Here is a 22,881-nt window from a genome sequence, read left to right on the forward strand (position 1 = left end):
GAAAGTGCAAGCCGCAGTGTGGTTTTAATACTTCAACTCTGACAAGACAAATCACGACAGAAAAACAAGAAAGAGAACACTCATAAAAATTATGGCAAAACAAATCGTGAATCTTCAATTCAAATAAAAAAAAGAGAACTCCAAGAAATGAATATTCAACATGGTTCTCGAGATAAATAAAGCTACAAAAACACAGATATCTGAAGAATTTACTTAAAAGTGATTCGACATACATTTACCTAACCAATACATGGAGAGTTAAGCTAAGAAAACACCCAAAGTCTACATTAATTTTTAAACAAGTTCACAAATAGGAACACCTTAAAAAATAGAGAGAGTATAGGCCAAGTTTGGGAATCTGCTTTCCTTTGTCCAAAACAGTTATGTGGGTAGGCCAACAGGCTCACTGAACTGATCTATTTATGTCAGCTTCGAGGAAGGTATTTGATTACCAATCAAATGAAGGGGTCCTACCCATACAGGTCCATAAAGTGCTGAAAACACTGCTGCTTAACATAGAGGGCGACAGTGGATCCAATCATTTGCCAGAAACACCAGAACGAAATCTGATGTTGAAACAGAGCACGATCATTTTCCAGAGAAGTCCAGACGTCGAATGATCTAAATCCAATAAGATTCTATCAACTTGGGTTCGGGCAACAACGGTTGATAAACAGTATGAGTTGTGTGGCGAATTCAGCCAAACTGTTGGGCAACTTCGGTGAATTCAGAATGAACACAGTCGAATATGAAATAGAATTTTTTTATGGTTGGAAAGATTAAAACAGAAACCATAAAAGATGCAGTCCTAACAACGTGATTGGGTTATCACATATGGCAGACATCATTACGCGGGAAGGCTTCGAAGTCTGAGCCAGCACTAGGGGTAACAGATCATCCCGCTTTATGGCATCAACAGAAATTAAATGTCACCGATGCAGGCCGGGTTAAAAACTCATCACAGCAGTGCACTGGCAATCAGCAGATAGGAGAACAAAGGCAGCCGAGTTTACCTGTATGTAGATACAAACAAAAAGAAGAAGAGAAAAAGATAAAAATCAGAACATCTCTCGTGAACGTTTAAGCTTAACTTGTTTCTCCCATGCTTTAATGTGCTCGGTGATACCACAAATAGACAGGATCATCGTACGAATGCTTCATTCATATGGGTAATTTTCTCCCAATTTTCATGGTCTGCCAGAAGTCAGGAAACATTTCTCCTTCCTTGTACAATCTTTCGTTAGCGACATTTTTTTCCATTTCATTGCGAACCAAGAAGAGAGTTCTTGGCAGGATACGTGCAACACAGCGTCGGCAAACTGCTTATCTGAAACGTCCTGATGAAGTGCTATCCATAGATGGATTCCGCACCCCCGCAGGCATGCAAGTACCTGGCAGGGCTCAAGAAGCTGTCAGTCATAATTACTCCACAACAGTCACTTCTACAACCTGCGAAAACGGCTTAGCTGCAAAACTGTTCCAACGTTCCAAATATTCCTCAAGAGCCCATTAAAACGACTGCTGCAATGCACCTTTGTGTCCCATGCACCTCCGTTTTCAATCCTTCCTATTACCTCCTCTCCGATACCCTGGGGCCTTTTTTTATCTTGTTTTGAATTTGATACGATGTACAATATTCAAGAGCAAAGGAGTGACTTCATTGTGAAAAGAACCTTCAATGTTTATACTGCTTCGACTTCAAAAGTTGCCAGAATTTGGCTTTTTTTGGGGGGGGGAGAGGAGTTGAGGTCATATTTCTCACTTTGGTGTTGACACAGAAAACTACAAATTTCCTAAAGTGACGTCACTGTACTCTTATGTTCCTTGAAGAGCAAGGAGGATTTCAATGGTGAAAACAAGTATAAAAACAAAATAATTCAAAATGGGACATCTCCATCTTGCCCGGCCTTGGTATTCACACCAAAATATGTCTCAGTGTAAAAGTTCATTTCGCAGAACCTTTTAATGTTCACGTCGCATTAACAGAAGGGCCAACACACCAATGCCAACATGTGGTATGCGCAATCCAGGTTCTGACATGCGTGATTGCCACGAAGGTTCTCATCAACCAGGTGATGAAGACTGGAATGAACCCCACGAAATATGACACATGCCGTTTCCACTCGGAAGAGTCCCGCACAATATGTGACTGGTTTCTGTAGAGACCGCTTCACTTGTCGATCAAGCGTGCCTGCATCTCCTCCTTCATCACATGAGGGGGCTGCCCGCGAGAACGTGAATAGCAAAGTGCAAACAACTCCAATGGAATGTCACATCAAGTCCATAGAATTTGGAGGACAGTGGCTTATCCAGGTCAGGGAAGGGGTGGGGGTAGAACAGTTTTTTTCTTCTGGAAATGCCTCTTCAATTTTTCACTCATATAATAATCCTCACTGTACATTTGTTTTACATGCTGGTACTTTCATTTCCTAAATTTAAAAAACCTTTTCTAAACACCCATCTGGTACATCTAGTTCGACCACGTCGAAGGGTGTAATTATACAGGATATTATTATTATAGTGGTTGCAACCATTATCACAACTATTTACAATATAATGACCACTCCATATCTTGACACAGCTAATCTTTAAAGTGATCAATGCAACCATAAATCCAAGTTCTCTAATACATCTTCGTTACTCCAGTAAACACTTATCTTAATGTAAATACGTGTAACTGCAAAATTTACTCTATTTCAAAATAAACTTACAGGTTGCGTAGACACCTGGTTCTTGGGAAATCTTGCGTCTCGAGTAGTTTTTTTTCTCCCGCCTTGCGTATCGGTCGGAACTTATCTTCACCGATACACTAGCTTCCCATCATTAGCGGAACTTATCTTCACCGATAAACTAGCTTCAAATCATCAATCATCATCACAGCAAAATCATCGAGGCTGGCAAGACGTGCCCTCTCCTCGGACTCTCCGACGCAAGTCCCCTTCACCCCCGAAAATTTTTAAAACCCCGCCAAATTTCTACCTGGGGCACCCTCAATCCTTTTGTTGTGTGACCCTGGTGACCTCATAAGAAAGGACGTACTCAAGCAAGAGTCGAGCTATCCAATGGGGTTTGTCAATTCTTCCCGCGAACCTATCTAATTTAAATAAAAATACTACACGGAAACACTGGCCAAATAAAACCAACAATTTGTTTCTATCAACGCACACTCAAGTTATCTTATGTTTGGCTCCCATTCGTAAATAGACTTAAGAGTTATTTCTTTTGAACAAATTAATCTCACTTCGTGACAGTGGTGTTCCTTTTTTTGATACACTTTACAGTGTAAGCTTTCAGTCGCTCGTCTCACATAAAAACTGAATTTAAAATAGACTTTATTACTGAAAGAGATCTCGTTAAAAAATTGTGGATCGCGTGTTAGAATTTTGCCTGCTTAGAGTCTGGACCCTGGGACATTTTTCAGACTAGAAGTCTCCACATGCCTTTATAGATGACTTTTAACTATTAACATCACATAAACTTTTGTTAAAATTGTGTGCAAAATATCCTGCACTTCCACATCAGCCCCAAAAAGCTGATAACTAAAATCTATGACTAAGAATATGAAACCCTACCCCCCCCACACACACAAAAGTGTGTATTTGCCTGCAACTGGGGACCCCCTATTGTTCCTCTTTTGTTTGTACTTAAACTTTTTTAGAAGACCACTCATATGATTTATACACAGTTGTCAATCGGGGACTTTCCATCAATCGGGGACCCTCTGTCAATCGGGGACCCTCTGTCAATCGGGGACCCTCTGTCAATCGGGGACCCTCTGTCAATCGGGGACCCTCTGTCAATCGGGGACCCTCTGTCAATCGGGGACCCTCTGTCAATCGGGGACCCTCTGTCAATCGGGGACCCTCTGTCAATCGGGGATCTTATTGCCCTCTTATTGTTCGGGGTCCCCAATTGAATGCAGAAACAAACTCACACACACCCACAAACCCCATGTCAAGCCTTACAAATCTTCTTAAACTGACAATACAGCATCTTCTCCGGCCATGTACCCCGCAAAATCATGCCAGTCATATTAACATGAGAATTAGGATTGTTTCATTGTCTGGACAAAGTTCTCCCATGCCCTTGAAACATGCAACAAAATGCTGCAAATAATTTAGGCCCCAAAATTTCTCTCTGCAGCACTGGGGGGGGGAGACTTTTTAAGACACGGCACCACAGAGAGAGAGAGAAAAAAAAACAAGTCTGCCTTCCACATTAAATGTCAACATACAACAAAGGAGTTGTCAATTTCAACAAATAATATGGCATATTCAACAATATGATGTATTTATAGTGCATTCCAATACTGACAGACTCTTACTACAATTCATACTCTGTCATCCCGGCTCACTGGGTCCATAAATAATCCCATAAACCATCTCAACTCCCAGAGGAGCATATAACCTGGAGGCTATAACCAGTTGAGGAGCTACCAGGTAAATCAACCACAATAACCCTCTTTGCCCTCAAAGGTGCCAACTTACACCCCCCACTCAAGGTAAAGGGACCTGCCCAAGGTCACAAGTATGCCCCATTATCGAATTTGAACCCTAACCCTGACATCCACAGTTTACAAAGACCCTAGACACAAACTCAAACATGGCCCCTCAAGTAGAAAGATCAAGGAAACATCACTGACATCAAGCAACTATCAGCATTAAACACTAATTACAATTTGGAATAAATCAGAAAAGACCACCTGCGTCTGAACAACACCCATACTTTTTCTACCACTTAATGCACTTGCCACATGGCAAGAGTCCGTTTCTCTTAACAATAAAGTGTTGAATTACCAGAAATAGGAATTGGTCACATCAACATTCACACATTCTCGAAGCAATGAAATGTTTTTAATAAGGCTGTCCGAAGTAACAGGTTGGTGAGATTTTGCACCAACAGTAACAAAACCGTACAAAAACTACAGTTTTCACACCAGTAGTGACAAAGCCATTTACACATTTACGACACTAGACTACATGCTGAACAGATGGTATTCAGAGCATAATCTCTTGCCCACTCAAGCATGCTAATATACAATAGAGCCGGCAATATTAAACAGGAGTATGAGCAATATTCCCAATACTGATTCTATAGAAAAATGGTTTTATAAGCTGCACTGTTGGGCATGTAATTACCTTAACAGACGAAGATGAATGCAGGCCAACACTGCAAATAGAGCTGAGGGCCAGCATGAATGTTGTAAACTAGTGTGCACCTTGAATTTCATACTGTACTTTTGCGATTCATAGGTTTATTCCAAACAAAAACACACACAAAACAGAAAACCTGCTGCAGCTTTTTAAACAGATTTGGTCACTGTCATGCCGAGTATTGCAGTGAATTAGCAGAAGGCTCGGAAAAAATAAAATGTGAAACGTGCATTCAAACTGAAACGGTTGAGGTCTGCCTCGGCCAGATTGCATCTCACTGGTGTTTCCATGCTCTGTCCATGCACTGGGGCAGGGGGTGTTTCATCAATACCAACACAAATAGGACCAGTTCCAAAGCCTGTTCAACCATGCACATTTTGTATGGCAGCAGATTCCGAAGAGGGATAAATGCAATACCTTAACCACTACCACCTCTGGGCAACTACAGTACTACCAGAAGCGGCTGATCATGAAGCAATTCCAGATCAGAGGCAATCTGGACAGGACCAGAGAAAAAAAACGTCTGTGGGCTTTGCTTCAATGACTAGCAGCAACAACATTATGGGCACTGTTCCCATATTTTCCTGGTCAATAACCACGGACACTGTCCTGGATTCTCCATCTGCATGCGTGTTTAACGAGAGAGGACAAGAGCCAATCAAGCTGCAGACGAGTTAACTGATGCGTAACCTTGGCAACGGGTGCCACGGCGAAAGATGGGACTAGACTGAAATCCTATCAGGCCATACCCAGAAATATCCACTCACCCACTGTTTTTACAAATGTCGGGAAAAGTATGCAAACATCATTCAGTGCTATTGCTGGGCAAGTTGAGGGTACTCAGAAAGGAGGAAATCTCGCCATTAACATATCCAGTATTTACCAGATTACAGAGCAGGTTTCTTGTCTCACTCAAAGCAATATTTCGGCAAATTCGTTTTTTGGCACTTTCATCACAGGGAGAATTTTCTTTCAGAAGACAAATGAAACATCATCCTGCAATTTCAGTGCAGGAAATATGAAGGTGTCTATATGTGACAAGTCTGGAGTAACCTGGGGGTCAACTGGATGACCTGTGACCTCTGATCTCTCCAGATGGCTTGTGGTGTACAAAATACTGCACTATAAACCTCTTAATTAAATGGAGAGCATCTCGCACTACTACCAATCCCTCAAATTGTCTCACAATTCACAACATAACATTGGGCTCTGGAAAATCCACACATGCAGTTGTTCTATATGGACTGGGTTGAACTATAAAGCAGCCTCTGGCATTACTGTAGGTGGCTGATTATAGCCCAATGTTAACCCCCCCCCCCATACACACACAACCACACCTCTCAAGCAAACCCATCCTTCAAGTCGGTATTTGATAAAGCAGTACAGTTTTATTTGAGATGTTCTTCAAACCACTAGAAAGTGGGAGGGAAAATAAGACTCCATCACTCACTGTCTGATCTCTGTCTGAATCCTGTGTATCACCATTAAACTTGTGTTAAACTTTGCACTAAAACCTCACCTGACAAACCTCATAACCATTCTTTGGCATTCCACCTCAAGATAAAAGTCTAGCGCTAAAGCCAGGGATAAACTTCAAAAATCCTTGTTAAATGTCAGAATTAACACACTTGAGCTTCATATAACTGTCACACTTAGGTTTCATAAAACTTCCACACATCATAATCTCTAATTTGAGTGCCTCAACCTACGGAGTCACACTTGGTTGTTTACACAGAAGCATCCCTACCTTTGCTATGCACAAATTGGCTGTTTCTTTATGGCATGCTATCTCAGGGTGAAGCATAGCCTGTGGTGCTGATGTAGCACTTGAAGAAGTTAAAATCTACCCCGTTTGAAGGCCATGCCTTTCCATGTTTTCGCTCTCAGTAGATTATGGGCAGGCTCATCTCACTTGAGGTTAATAAGCTAATCCAGGGCAGCAAATATCCATGTTGATCAGTTTAAAATTAGAAGAGGAAGTGCATTTAATGAGATGTACAGGAGGCTCAAGTCACTCATTTCCTAACTTGCATTTCGTAACAAACAAATACAGGTCAGTCTTATTCCTTTAAAAGAGTTGGGAACAGTTTTTTTTGCAGTGCAACACACAGAAACCGTCCTGTTTTTTAAGGTCACACTCGAGTGAATTTGTTGCCTACAAATGACATCCGACATTTGGGGGAAATTGTACATTTCTGCAGGCAGGCCAGGAGGAACGTTGGCCAGGCCCTTCTGCATGCGCAAAGTGAAAACATCAGCTCGGCTGGTGTCGTGTGCTCCATCATTTAGATTACCTGGGTTGGCCGGGATGTGCAAATGATGCTGCTCCGCCTCAGCCAGCTGATTGCTTGTGACAACCGCGATAATCGGTGTGCCACACGGGGGGGGGGGGGGGGGGGAGCCCCAGATCGGGCTCTCCACACTTCCATTCTACTGGGGTGGCGAATGCCTTATAGTTGCGGAACTCAACATTCACACAAAACGGCAGCATTCCACATGTTATTAACCTGAATTACATATATCCCCCTATGGGAAGTCTATAAGACTGTAACAACGCAGTAAAAGGGCAGCAGTTGAAGTGTCCAGCTATTGCTAAAAGCTCTTGGCAAAATACATTGACCTATGCAATAGATGTCAATGAAATGTTTGACAAAATCTCCTCTCGTCAATGGTTAAAAACTCCAAGGTTAGGTAGAAGGTAGATAATAGAAAAATGCTCAGTGATATTTCACTAAGAAAAAAAGGTTAAGAGAAGGAATTTTAGTGTTCATTTACAGAAACCAAATGACCAAAATGTTTCTCTTTATAGTCGGGAAATAGAATTATATCAACATAATTGCTGCTCACTGCAAATGATTTTAAGCTTCAGAAATAAATTCTTGGGTCTGTATGCAAGATAAATCCACTCAAAGGGATGTGATGATTCAATTCATGCAACTTCTGTGAGAGCAATACTAGATTGAGGACTTCAGTCAGCCATTGTCAACTCACAATAAATATCTAACACACATACCTGTGGAAAAGCAGGGTTTTTAAAGTGCTCAGCAGGTCAAAAAAGAATTACATGATGATTGTAAAATGGAATACTCTCATATTGCACTGCAAATACGCTGCAAAGATGGTGGAATCAATGAATTTGAAGAAAGGGAGGCTTTTTTTTCATTTTGCTTAGTCAGGAATTCCATTTCAGAAGGGCGGATTCCCAAGGCAGATTGACCTGGCATTGAAATACTTGCAGCTCACATTACCACGGTAATCAACTGTTACCTTCTCTTTCTTGGGGCAGACCATGAGGGAACCTGCACATCTGCCATCTCGATCTGAGACAAAACGCCACGACAGACCATGCCTTGCATGCCAGTGTAACTTTACAAAGCCTGGTTTGTGAGAAGAGGCCTTAGGGCACTGAAGATGGAAGTGACACTGTATCTCAGCCAGCAGTATACCCGTATCACACCCAACAAGCCAATATCATAGGAAACCGCATTCAATCAACACACAGAAAAAAAAAATGACAATGGAGGTTTGGAAACTGTTGCATGAATTCCAGGAAAACCGTTCCATGCTGGTGTGGTCAGTATAATATCTAAACTTTCAAAGGTTCATTGACTTGCTGCCATCAACAGCACCTGCTTCCCAAATACCCATTCACTGGTAGCACATTCCCGCAATATCCACACTAAGTCAGAAGTGCTGGTTTCATGTAAACACACCATGAATTTACTTTGCAGTTAGGCTGTCCATTTTTAGGCTGTTGCATGTCACTGTATGCCTCAAGTCCTCGTCCATCATTTCCTGTAGAAGTTTGTGAACTCCTCTGAGCAAACATACCACCTTACTGAATGCACTTTTGCCACCACACTTGTCTCTACTGCGCCAGCTGTATGTCAAGTCCGATCCACTTACAAAATAGTTTTCTCACAATTGATGGTTATGGATGAAAGTCCCTGCTCTCTCGTGTGTGTAGGATTTGGGAGAGAGGATGGTTGATAAAATAAATTGCATATCCCTTTGAACTGATTAACTGATATTGACCATTTACTATCCTTTCTTGGGAATACATCAAGATTTCATAGGAACGATGGCAACATGGGTCGCATGTTCACTGAATACTGGGCCAGCCTGCCCACGGCACCGAACACTTTTCACTGTTGCTGGGCAGCATGCATGTCACTCAATTCTCAAAACCTGTACGAGTTTGCAGCATGACAGATGAAATTGGACTAAAAACTTTGCGTATGAAAAACGATTTCGTTCCAGTCAGTCTGTCCCTCTCTCCCATCCCAACCCCCCTTCCCCCGTAATCCAGCCAGCAGGTACTCTGCCAGACTGGATGTCTGATCTCCAGTCACACCCTCCAAGCTTCTGATATCATACTGATTGCTACTGTTTTGACAATGCTGCTTCCCTGCAGTCTGATGTTTCAGTCTTTAATATGCTGCTTCCACCCCCCCTCCCTCAGCTTCTCAAGCAGTCACTCATGGTAAGATGCACTGCCTGTTTAATATAAAAAAAAAAGTGATTTCATGTCAAGAGGTCACGGATGCAAGGAAAATGGTGCCCCCCCCCCACAATTCTCTGACTCTGCACAGGAGTCAGAGATATTGAGACTGATTGTGCCGGAATTCAAAAGGGCATTAGGTGGTTTACCGGAGAAAGAAAAAGCAACACCGGTCAATAAACATACCACTTGTTTTCAGTTCACGGTGGTAATGCCCTACACACAACTGCCATGCACTGTTTACAACAAAAATGTCCACGGACTGTGCCCAACCTCATTCAATACGTGTACGTGAGGGATCCAAGCGCTAGGCACGGAACTAAAATGGTACAATGGAGCAATTACCTAACAAGAACTTTAGACTTCTCGTCAAGCACAAGGCACGCACCTAGCGTAACTCTTCGTTTGCACTGTTTTTCAAATCTACGCTTCATTTTCCATCTTTGACTGTGAGGCTCCAACCGGGGCCCAGACTTTTTGAAAAGTATGGCAATGTAATACAGAATGTTCAACCGTAAGAAGATGCGCAGAAGGGAACCTTGACAGAGGTGAAACTTAATATGGAAACAGTGCCAGGCTTTGAGAGGCCCCCCCTTTTTCTTGAGCTGCTTCAAGTGTTTAACTAAGTTCTGACCATCGTAAGAAAAATAAAAATGCCTGTCTGCAGACATCTTCACAGCAAAGCATTCAGCTGCACCTTTTTTTGCGAACGTCTGTGGTCCTAAACTCATATGTCGAACTGTGCAGTGGGCCTGTAAAGTTAGGTTAAGTGAGCAACAACTGGCCGATTCTTGGCATCTGCCTGTTGTCACTGTTGTACACACTGTAGATTCATTAATCAGAGAAGTCAACCAGACAGAGATCAAACATCCACCAGGTCTAACTTCCCGCTGAAGAGAAAAACACAAGAGCCCAATAAAAAGTGGTGTTCCACTCGGATTTAATCAGAGCCAGACAGTGAGCGGGGAATGAAAAAAAAGTGGCAAAGACATGCAAGCTCAGCTCACCGGGCAGTATCATGGAGCCATCCTTGTTTTTTAATCGCTCCATGTTGAACCTACAGCTCCTGACAAGCAAGAAGATGTCTGCCAATGGGGACTTGCATTCTGTTTCAAAATTCAACTCCCTCCCCCTTTACATTCAGAGAACTTGAAGGGGGTGTTTACACTCCAAAATGCCAAAAATAAAAGGTTTGACTTTGTTGCTTCCATTCTTACATAAAGCTGAAGTTGAAATATCAACAATGCGTGATTTTATGATTTATTGGTGTAGGGATCATGGATATTAATGAGCGTCTTTAGACGCTCTTCCTTTCTTCTCTCTTTCGGAAGACATGGGCGCGTGAGCACCAGTCAGCCACAATTCTGCCCGTTTGGTTGGATTTTAGCCTTGTCAGAGGGAAGGTATTCTGCCGTGCATTGGCTCATCCTTGTTTTCAAGGAGTGCTAAGGATAATCATTTTAAAAATTCTTTCATATGAAAATGGGGAGCTTTTCTTTGCCTCCTTCATGACTCCTATCGGACATGTCAGTTAGTTGTCCACATGTTTCCTATGTTGTACAGTGTACATGTACATCGTGCATGCACTGCAGTGACACCACAGTGTACACTGTGGGTAATACGTAACTTTCCATGACCACTGACCGGGTTGCTTGCAGTCTTGGCATGCATCGTGTATGTATCAGAATTTACTGCCTGTCATGAGGGAGCACGAAGCCTTTCATTATTGTGCGTACCGCTGCAAATATTCTGATATTTGAATGAACTTATGCGCTGGTCTTACAGAGATCATACCATCAAAACAAAGCTTGTGTCTGTTTCTGAGACCAGTCTTCCATACCAGAGGATAGCACCCCAACAAACGTGGGCTCAGGACCCACGAACCCCGAACCGACACACACATTATGTGTCGCTTCACTTCATTGGGAATAGGACCAGGCGGACCTTCATATTCCTGTTACCAAAGTAACATAGAGTCCTGCCCAATTTACACACCTTGCTTAAGTGCTATTCAATTCAGACATACATGTTTCTGTTGTCCAGCATATGATGCTCGCTCTCATTTCAAACAATGACAAAAGAGGCATTCATGCGGCCATATTCAGTTCTTCTAGATCCTTTATCCTTGGTTGATACACAGTTCTCTATGTTTACCAGATGACAACTTAACCGCCTCATGATGAGCCAGCAAGCCTTAACATTAACGTGTAGATCATTGAGTTGCTATGCTAAGCCTTCAAGATCATCCGCCTTCAAGAGTGGTAACAATTAAATCTGATCATGATTTGGGTCTGTTGCTCTACAGCTCTGTTTTTGTAGAAATGACGAACGGTAATTTGAATCCTAATTTAAGAAAAATTCTTTCTTTCTTTGGTGCTATGTTTGATTTGCTGTAGTAACCTCCTTTCAAAACCAATATACCATCTCGAAACAGTTCTAAGCTCTGCCAAAATACACCATTCTGAAACCATGTGCCCCTACCTGGGCAACTCAAATACCCTGGAGAGGCTAGGATTTCTGATCTATTTCAGGATCTTTCCATTTACACACTCCCCCAAAAAGTCAACCAGGGGGGCCTGAGGGACCCATTTTTACAGAGAGGGTCATAAAGTATTTGTCAGAGTTTCTCCCCAGCAGGATTATTTGCCCCCAGGCATTCACTTCGATGGTACTCCTTGTCCAATAACTGGAGCCTGGAGATGTCATTCAATTTAGTCTTGTCATAAAGGGGAGAGGGGAAGGAAACACCACATGTACACTTCCAGAAATTAGCTGGGTTCATGTCAATTTGCTCAAAAGAGGTTTTCACTGTGAGTCGTGAAGTTACATGACCCGCAAAGGCATTTCAGGAAGCGTACCATTACTGTGGAGGTGCATGCATTTCCAAAGCTGGGTATTTCTATTGGCAATTTCATTTGATGCCCTACATGTGGCAAGGGGACCCTTCTATTGTGTCTTCTCTTAGGAATTTCCTTTCAGATGGGGGAGGGAGGGAAGGGAGGTGCAGTAGGCACAATAGCCTTAGGGCATATTGCTTGTGCCTCACATGGGGGGGGTCCCCCTTTGCTACATATCATGCTGGGTGTAAGAATGAAGGGAAACTTCAAAGGTGTGCAAGTTTCCAGGCAAATCTGTGTAAACTGAATGCTGACGGCCAAAAATCACATGACTGAAAATCCTTTACATGTAATCCAGGGGTGCAACTACCGCCCGACCACCTAATCTACGCCTACATGTACATTCATGGGCATATTAGGAAATATTACAAGACTTCAAGAACCAAACTATGTGGCTTTCCATGAGGAAAAATGAAAAGGAGAAGAAAAACCAACTGTGATAGGAAACAAGTACCAGCCGCAAATGCAGCAAATGCATTCAGGATGCATTGCATTCGTAGGACATGGACGTCTACATTAAACAAAATCAACGTTAACCATGCTTTTACTGTTAAAAAAGGTAGTCATCCTCAAGTTTTTGGAACTCTTTTACAAGCTGACAAGATCTCACAGGCCAGATAATAAAGTTTATACGATATAATACAAGATAAACATATCACAGCATCATGGCAGTGCAACAGTGTTCTACATCATAGAGAGACTTTAGTGAAAACACCATACAACATGTGTGCAACAGATTCCTACATGTTCCTTCATACTGTACCTCCACATCCAACAGGCCCCTCCAGTGAGCTCCAAACTGCACACATTGTATGTGGGCTGATGAACTACTCTTGACGTGGTAAACAGGAGTATTGGCAGCCCAAAGGTGTCGCAATGGATGCTCTTCCTCATTCCGCAATTCCTGATCCAAGGCTGATCAAATTACTGAGGGAGGAGGGGAGACCCCTGGCGTTTGTTGGGGCACCCACTGCCCCCCCCTTCGGCAATCAGGCGTAATTGCCGACAAAATTGCTGTTTATTCACACAGTCTAGGACAAACAGCGAGTGCTGCGAATACTGGGAAAAACCACATACACAAACTGTGACACCTTTACTTCTGTTTCAACATGGACGCAGCAATCGACGGTCCAATTCCCTTACTGGTGTTGGTTACGGTGGAGCGGGCGTGCTGAAAGGCTGCAGTATACATGTGGGGGCTCCTTGGACACTGCTTGGCATGTAATGCCAGACAGCAAATTAGGAGACACTGCTCCAGGAGTGCCAGGGACACATGCTCACCGAGATAAGGAATGTCCCCGATTTTACGCCCAATTTACAAAAAAGAAAGAAATGCATGCATACAACCAGTGGCAATAATTCAGAACTACAAATGCATACGTAGCTCAGTCTCCTGTCTATCTCCGACCCCTCTTCAATGCACTTCTTGAACAGTTTTTCTGATTCAGATGAAAAATTGGAACCAATAAAAATACAGATTTTAATCCTTCGTTTTCATTTTGATGAATATGTGTCATCAATCAACAATTTGAAAAACTTGATGGCAGATTTCTCGAAAAAAACCTGTTACTCTGGTTCCAGGAAAAGATCATGTGCAGTGCTATGGTCAAAAGCAAAAAGTTTCAGCTAAATCTACTTTTGTTTGAGCACACTAATAATAGCAACCCAAGGCCTCTTTGTGAGGACCTTATGACCACATAGGTTAAAAGCAAAAGAAATCCTAAAAACCAGTTTTCTAGTTCAGAATTAAGTGGAAAGGAGGGGTGAGACACAAACCGCCAGCAAAAAATCACTAAATACCGGAGACCAGGGCCTTGTCATTCTGTGCCACGTCCATCACGCAGCGCTCCTCGGTGCCCGTTTGTCCCAATAACCGATAAGGTCTCCCCCCCCACCTGTGCGACTTAACAGTGAGACAACATTTGTTTCGCCCAATCCTGCACTGGACAAGATCCAGACGGGTCTCTGGAGGGAAGGATTCAGGGCAGGGAGGCATGAGGCTAAAAAATAAGCCAGTGGGCAGTTTGATGACATCAGTGATGACCACACAGCCTCTGGCTAATCGGCGGCCATGAAGAGAGATGGGGAGAGAAGAGAGTTAGTGTACTGAACAAACAAACGCACTGCATTCAAACCCAACGTTCATTTACAATTAATACTGACAGACCCGTTTTTTTGAAACAGATTTCTATACTTAAAATTAGAAGTGAAGTGGCTGAACATTATTTCCCTGAATGACCATGCACGGTTACGAAATTGAGAAAGGCATCAGTGAAAAAAAAATTGTTGCAATTTTACCCTTCCTGAGAGTAAAGATTTGAATTTGTAGGTAATGACAAAAAAAACGTGGAGATAAATTCTTCCTCCATACTTGCGATCTAACAGTTCTTTCCATTTTAATGAAAAAATTGGTTGAAGTGGGGTGGGATGAAATGCTGCCGCCATGCAAGTTTCCTTTCCCCGGAAATATCACACATCCTGATCTGTTCAATCATCCAGAAACTAGGGCTTTAATCAAAACGAGGCTAAAAAGTGATGACATTTCAATCAATACGCCACCTTTTTGTGCTTTTGGATCCTTCAACGTTTCGACGTCCAAATGACCCAGGCCATGCCAGCTCTAATTCAGAGAAGCAATTTCCACCCCCCCTTTTTTTTTTCTGCATTCGCTCAAATGGAAATTGAGGTTGTCATCTAGCAATATTAATCACATCAAAGCACGCCCCAGACTAGAAGAGGCACACTCAAGGAATATGGAGACACAGGGAATGAGACAGAGAGGTTAGGAGCGAGATGCAGGCAGAAATCTAGAAAACAGCCTAGTTATTATTAACCAGTGAATTCTGAGTGCAGCCCCAACTAGCATTCCTTGGAATGGCCAAGGGCTGATATGATCTGTATTGGATGTACATATGTCCAAAGTGATACATAGGAGAAAAGGTGTGAATTTATGGGAAGTACAGGAACTGGATATCCTAGAGAAGTAAAACATAGGTAACCCCAAATTTAAGGAGTGAAATTTTATTTTGAATTGTTAAGCTTGTTTTAGAAAACAACACGTATCAACAGTCTCTAAATACGGACGAGCAATCTATTTTTCATTATGAGTAGCCTGGTTTATTATTTTTTTTCTTTGAAACTGCCCACACAAAAACCTTTCATTCACCTTTCTTTTCAAGTCTCGTTGGTTATGGGAACCCGGTCACCTACTTTTGAACCAGCTCCAGACATTAATGGTTGGGTTTGGGATTACCCGGTTCTTGTGCACATCCTTAGTTGACAGACTGCTATAGTCACTGCATTGAGATGCAGAAGAGGAAATCAGCAAAGGGGTCCCATGTATGTCAGTGGTTAATATGGTTTGAAAGGAGACAATCCGAGTTAGCTCCCTTTGGTACTGGAAGCAGATGAACTATTTCACCTCAAGCATCAAATACCAAGGGGAGCTGACACCGACTATCTACTGGAAATAAACCATGCTACAATTGCTTTACCATGCCTCATACATATTCAAGCATCATTTACAGGGGTGTGAGTGGCTACTCAAAATTAAAGCTAAAAACAGTTAGCAAAAACCTGAAATGTATAAAGTTTCAATACTTTTGTGCAGACCAGGCGTACAAAAAAGCTGAAATTCAGGGTCAACATCTACACAAAAAAATGAAATCAGCTCAAAAGCTGAATTCTTACATGGCTACATTTAGCATGCTGATCGACATGTACTTTTTCATGATTAACGAGGGTAATGCTTGCATGTGAAAGATTTTGCGATAGCTTCATGATGTGTACCCAGGGTAAACCGTTCCCTCGGTGAGCTGAATTCTCAACAAACCGGTGAGAATTCAGGTCTCGGTCATCAATGTGCATAGAGTACGTTAATCTGGTCTGCCCATGCGCATGCATGAATGTGCATAGAGTACGTTAATCTGGTCTGCCCATGCGCATGCATGAATGTGCATGCGTAGCACAGCACTGAATGTGAACTAAAAAGCAGGTGACAAACGGGTACAGAAAAACTCTATCATATCCCTCTGGTGTCAGAGCATGCACGAACAACTTTTTAGCTGCTACGTATAAATTACCGTGATTCAATCATGTCTGAATGGAGAGCATAACATTTGGAAACTGTTTTCGTGGCAGAGATGCAGCCTGGAAAACAGTTCTGAAGAGAAGCCCTGTTCCATCTTTGTTGCCTCATCATCATTAGCTCCTCACGATAGCTGGATAGCAGAGAATCAGTCCTGGATGACTTGACTAGCTAGCCCGACCTTTTCCCCATTTGATTGCCGAAAAAGACTGGTCTGCTTGCTTGCCTGCTTAGGGAACTCCTTATCAGAGTCCCCTAATCCTTCTCACACAGCTGTTTGTTTACTTGCCTGCCTGGGGCTGCAGGCATTTTTGCTTGCCGGCAGAGTGATGCTCATATTCTCTTGCTTCAGTCATAAAAATCGACTCTGGAACGTCAATAAATACGTGTGTTTGACAAATATAATTTTTCATGATACCAATCTTTATTTTTTAGGGACTGCCTAGAGAGGACCTTATGATTCATATTGTCAAGCAAGACACCTGTGAACATATATCAACCCCAGAACGATGCCCCGGTGAACACTGGAAGCACAATCTCAAAAACATTATCACTGGTTAATAAACAACACCGCTAAAAATACATTCCACCTCATGTGCTCTCGTATTTTTGGTACATGAGTATTACTGCGCCCTCAGAGATGCAGCAATACTAGCAAGATTCCCAATTCCCGTTGGGTCTCCTTATGCTGACAAACAACAGTAACTGGATTACACCGAGAAAATCGTGTTATCCGCTAACATGTTTAAACACTTAACACCTCCTCCCCTGGAGCAAAGGCAACCGCATATGCACACCGGTGCACTGGCTGGGCGCCAGGCAATCTCATAAGCTGTAACAAGATTACCCGGTACGCTGTGCTAGGCAGTTTGCAGGAGGTAGGTGCAGTCGACTGGCCCATCTTCCCCCAAATTGCTTCTTGGGTAAAAGGCAGTCAACGGTCCCGTGGACAAGTGCGTTACATTTGTTGAAAAAGTCTTTAATGTATTTTTGTACAGCAAACAGCATGATCTTGCTGGGCATAGCATTCAGTTGTTCTAAGGAATTCCTGAATTCGTAACTCAACTTTCACGGAGCAAACTTGAACAAGGGATGTTGCCTAAGCCCACAGCACCACCAGGTTACATCAGCACCATGCTGTCACCACATACATCACACCTATACCCTACTGATTTCAATTTGCTGTCCCTATGCATTTGGAACTCGTAGTTGATGATGATTTATGACAGGCTAATCTCAGCAGTGTCAAGAGAGCCCTAACCTAGGCCTGAAATAGATGGCGAAAGTGGAATATATCACCATTAATGATCCCAACCGAGGGGGACAGGGAAGGCCAATAAATGTGCCACATCTCCACCTCAAGACATTTCACCATGTGCATTGCTGAGGTCTTCAGCAGCCCAGGCTGTCATGAACTCGCTAATGATTGAGGGCTGGAAGGGGGGAAGAATTCAAAATCTCTCTCTCTCTCTCTCTCTCTCTCTCTCTCGCTTGGAGCCGACTCACATGAATATCCAAATCAGGGTCAAAGCTATGGGGCAGCTTTCAGAAGTCCCAGTTCTACCTAAACTGTGGTTTGGGACTTCAGAAAGGCTGCTATACAACAGAGAAGGATATTTTGTTATACATGTAAATAAAGACAAGGTAAATGTATCCATGCCTCTCCCCACTAAGACTGTACAGTGTACATGTATGTTGACAAAAAAGCTGCATTTGATCAAAGATTTTGTCCATCTTTTTTTCTTTACTCCAGTATGGCACCTATACCTTCAAGATACATGGAGCAGAGCAATGCGATCTAAGCTCCAGAAAAAAGTGCAAACGAGCGGCCTTGACCACCATTACACTTTTCTTCCAGGTGTAAGAGCTCCTTATCATCTTAGCAAAAGCCCTGATCTCTTTATCTCCATGTCAACACATTAACCTCATGACTGAAAAGACAGAACGGTGACGCCATCAGAAAAGTCTGCTACAAATGCCACGCAATCATGACAATGATTATCTTAAGACATTAGGCTCTTAAGTTACCATGATTTTTCTCGTCAGTTTTGGGGGAAAAAATTCAACATCCTTCAACAGACGTCTGAACTCTTTAGCATGCTTAAAGCTGAAGACTTGACTTCTTATTTCACACTGTGCCAGTGATTACAATGTAGGCCTACATGAAACCAGAGTCCAAGCTAGTCAGTGTTTTCATCGGTGTCACATTCAACGCCACACAAAGCCCAGCACTCAGTCATCTGGTCCTTGGTCATGCAGAAAGCCATTCCGATGAACTCTTGACCAAGTCATCTCTTCATCATCATTCATTTCCTTTACTGGTGACCAGACTTTTGATTTGACTTGTAAATTGACTTATGATGTACTCCACTACATGTACAACTATAGGACAAATTTCAAGGAGCAACGTAAGAGCAAAAAATTGGCCAAACACTTAAAAATGCTTGCTTAGTAAAAGAGGGTTACCAACCAATACTTGCTTAATAGTAACCAGCTCAACTATAGCGCAATATGCATTTTGTCATTGGTGCCAACCCAAATCTCGCTCAGCAAAAAGTATGCTCTGCAGTGTTTTCTGCTTATCATCTCCATGAGATTTGGCCCTTGCTTCAGTGTTATTTCATTCCAGATCCTGAATTGGAAGAATTTAGAATAAGCATGCGCCAAAGACTCATGGGATGGGCACGGTGGTAATCACCTGGTAACTTTGAAATTCAACACTAAGGGTTGGTGATCATATGGCAGGCTCCTGGGATTCCCTACCCCACCTCTGTGGTTTGCAAGTTCTATTTTCTTCACTCTTCTCCTTGCTACGCGCATTTGCTGAGGATACAACATCGTGCCATCCCTGCTGAAGGAGACTGGATTTCTCAGTCGCAAATTCCAGGCACATAAATACATTTCCTTTGGTGTTCAGATTAAAAGTAGGCATATGACTTGGATCTAACGCCAACAGAGATAATGAACTGTCTACCCATTCACTTCACTCTTTTGCAATGCTACACGGTATGCAACATCAACCTCAAATACCTGTACCCAGCACAAGCAATGAATGGCCCTGAATTATGTGACAACAGTCGCGCCGTTTGTGCACGTGGAAAGCTTCAGCAATCATCAGCATCAATGTGCAGCTATGAGCACAACAATAACTCTGAACTTCCAGAACAGCTGTACTCAGCAAGCAGCTGGGTGAAAACAATCAGGAATGTACAGAGCTTCTGAAGTTAATTTGATTTCACACAACCGCAGCCAATCAATCATAACAGAGTCTCTCCATACATGGAGTAACCACTGGCTAGCGCAACTTCAGAATGAAGCCATCATGTCATGGCAAATGACATGCTCGGTCCTTGCTCTACGATCAATGGAAATTGCTTGACAAGAGTTGAATGGGCCAACTGTAGAAAACAGGGATGAAGGCATATATGTGACCTGCCATTGCATAAGGAAGAATCATCCCACTTTTGACATTTGTGAGCTCTACATATACACAATGTTACAGGTTAATAATATCTATAGATTTATATAGTGCAGTTATCTGTAAAACCGATCAAGGTGCAATCCATTATTATTACTCCTGCTCACTGGGCTCATGAAACATTCCCAAAACCATCTCAGCTCCCTGGGGGGTATACAGCTGGATACTGCCTTTTCGGGCGCAAAGCAGTGAACCCAATCACTCCTGGGTGGAGAGAGGCAATGAGTGACAAAGTGCCTTTCCAATGACACCAAATTGATTTTTGTAGCTCAAACCATTCAGTTATGCCATGAAAATACCGCTAGCAGTCACCTAACTTCAGTGACTTAATTTGGAGAAACAAGCAAGTAATGCCTTTTTCTCTCTGAACAAGGTTTTGGGAATCAGTCCTCATTTTACTGCAGCGGGTCACATGATATGTGGACTGATGCGCACAAGTAATCCTGCGTTTATGACAATCCATAAAACAGCCAACTTTGAAGTAGATAAACCACAACACCACAACAGTCTTCAGGACTGCATTCCCTTCATAGGTAATCAGTCAAAGTTTTTATTCCACAGAAGCAGGTTGCTGGCAAACACATCATCAGTTTGTGTGGTCTTTAGATGCTGCAATCTGCAATGTACATGTATACATGTATGCACTAACCTTACATACCTAGTATGGACTTGTGAACAAAAGATGCAGGAAAGGAAGACATTCTGTGGACTTACACATGTCCACAGGACGTTTCCCCTTCTCTGAAAAAGAAGTTTAGAGGCATTTTGAGGTAGGGGTTGTAAAAGAGGAATAGTCAAGGAAACTTTGTACAAAAAGCCAGCTGAAAATCATGTTCCCAGTTCAAGAAAAATGAGTATTTTCCCTGAGTTTTCTTAACTGCACGAACAGAAAGGAATATCCACTATAGGTAGGCTATGTAAGGTAAGTGGGAGTGTGCGTGCACGTCTATGGTATGGATTTTTCTACTCGGTAGTGAGTACGAATGTATTATTTATTGTCAAATTTGCACCTTTTCTGATCAATTAAAAAAATGATGAGTCACTACATGGCTGATATAACATGCAAGATGAATTGACACCTGCACCTGTTCCCTAGATGTGAGGAGCCTACACTTATTTACAAACTAGATGTTGGTCTTGACTCTCCTAACCAAAAACAACATGAGTCAGTTCAGTATTTCCAAAAGACAAGGTCATATGAGAACAAAGTACAGGTACATCTGAGAGTCAGTGTATGGTCATGGAGACAGAGCACACAGGATTTAGCTAGGATTGTGGAAAGTGAGAGTGCAAAATAAAAAATTGGGAGTGTAATTTGAAGAGCCAAAAATTCACTAATAGGGCACACAAAATGAGCACACAGCATGTAATCTGTAATGACTGGTGTTCAGGGCCCACTTAAGAGCCTTAGGTTCTTCCTTATATATAAGTCTCTAGTAGGCTCTTGTGCATTTTTGATAGTTTTCCAAGTAAAAGAGAGCTAAATGACTGGAAATGATTTAATGATTTAATGACTGGAAAAAGCATTTGCTTTGCCAGTAGTTGTTCAGGACTTAGTTGGTGCTGTGAAATACATGTACATGCTGCTAAGTTTAAACAATCCCACCATGTACATGTACAGTACGTTCAAAACTGTACACATGTGTATGGTACATGTGCCTCAGTGTCTTCAATCACACGGACATTTTCAACATCGCTAGTGCCTTGTTTCCCTGCATGGTTTCCCATCATTTTAAGTACATTTCATTGATAACAGTGTTCTCAGTTTCATTGGAGAGAATGCTCAAAGTGTTAATGTGGGTCCCGGATACAATCAAATATGTGAAAACTTTCATATTTTGAAATTTGGTACCATTTTTAGCACGGCTTTGACTTGAAAATACAAGCCGTGCTTGAAAAATTTTCCCTTTTTTTTTTCAAAACTGGCCGTGCTATCACGGCCTGCACAGCTCGCACGCTTATACCCCGAGGGCGCTTATGCATTGCTGTTCCCGAATGACCTTGGACACGCTTCATTTTGGGCCTGCGCAATTGGGATGCCAGACTCGCTCACCGGCCCCTCAATGCAGTGAAGGCCCACGCATGGATACTGGACTACAGAAGTCCAAACAGTGAGACAATAAACTGAGTGAGGCAATAGAAGTGTGAAACAATGAACTACCTCTTTGTGTTTTTATGTACACTATCTGAGGAGTCTGGGAGGAAATAGAAGAAAATTTCAAATTCCAAGATGCAAATGGCTCTGAAGAAAGCTTTTCAGATTGTGATGGTGCACACGGAAAGTGTACGAAGCCAGAAAAATCAGCGGGTCAGGTAAGGAAGAATTAAACGCACGCCTGCAAAAGGGGCAAGTACTCGCTACAGACACATTACTGGTCACACTTGACATACCACACTGGAAAAGAACCCACTAATGCAGTGTGGACATTGGAAATGGATACAGGGAGGGAGGGTCCGTGACAGCCACACTGTTCAGTCACGGCCTCGGTCATAATGTCAAGAGGCCTGCAATCAGCAACACGTTTCCCACAACCTGGAAACACGTTCTCCCCTGGAAACAATGCCTGCATGGCAACAGAAACACACAGCTACAGGTTGACGAGCTAAAATGCTATCTAAATGAGGTCCAAGCCGGGGAAGAATGCCAGGCAATCAGATACTTTATGTGACACCAATTACAGCCCCGCGGGAGTGGTAACTTCATCCCTCCTCCTGGGAAAAAGACGAACATGTTTTTGTTCTTGTTTGGCATGCAATCTTTGGAA

At 42.6% G+C, this 22,881-nt stretch overlaps 1 protein-coding gene across 2 annotated transcripts in view; it reads right to left on the minus strand.

The window, feature by feature from the left end:
- The window catches only part of ilf2 (interleukin enhancer binding factor 2), a 103,612-nt gene continuing 80,731 nt past the window's right edge, over nt 1–22,881 (minus strand). For both annotated transcript variants that reach the window (XM_022231351.2, XM_022231348.2), the window contains one exon: nt 1–1,013. The gene's annotated coding sequence lies outside the window, so the exon portion shown is untranslated. The remainder of the gene's footprint in view (nt 1,014–22,881) is intronic.

Source organism: Acanthaster planci, linkage group LG08, assembly GCF_054643075.1.
Source record: "Acanthaster planci isolate LZ-2023a linkage group LG08, COTS_SCS, whole genome shotgun sequence".
Classification (NCBI taxonomy): domain Eukaryota; kingdom Metazoa; phylum Echinodermata; class Asteroidea; order Valvatida; family Acanthasteridae; genus Acanthaster; species Acanthaster planci.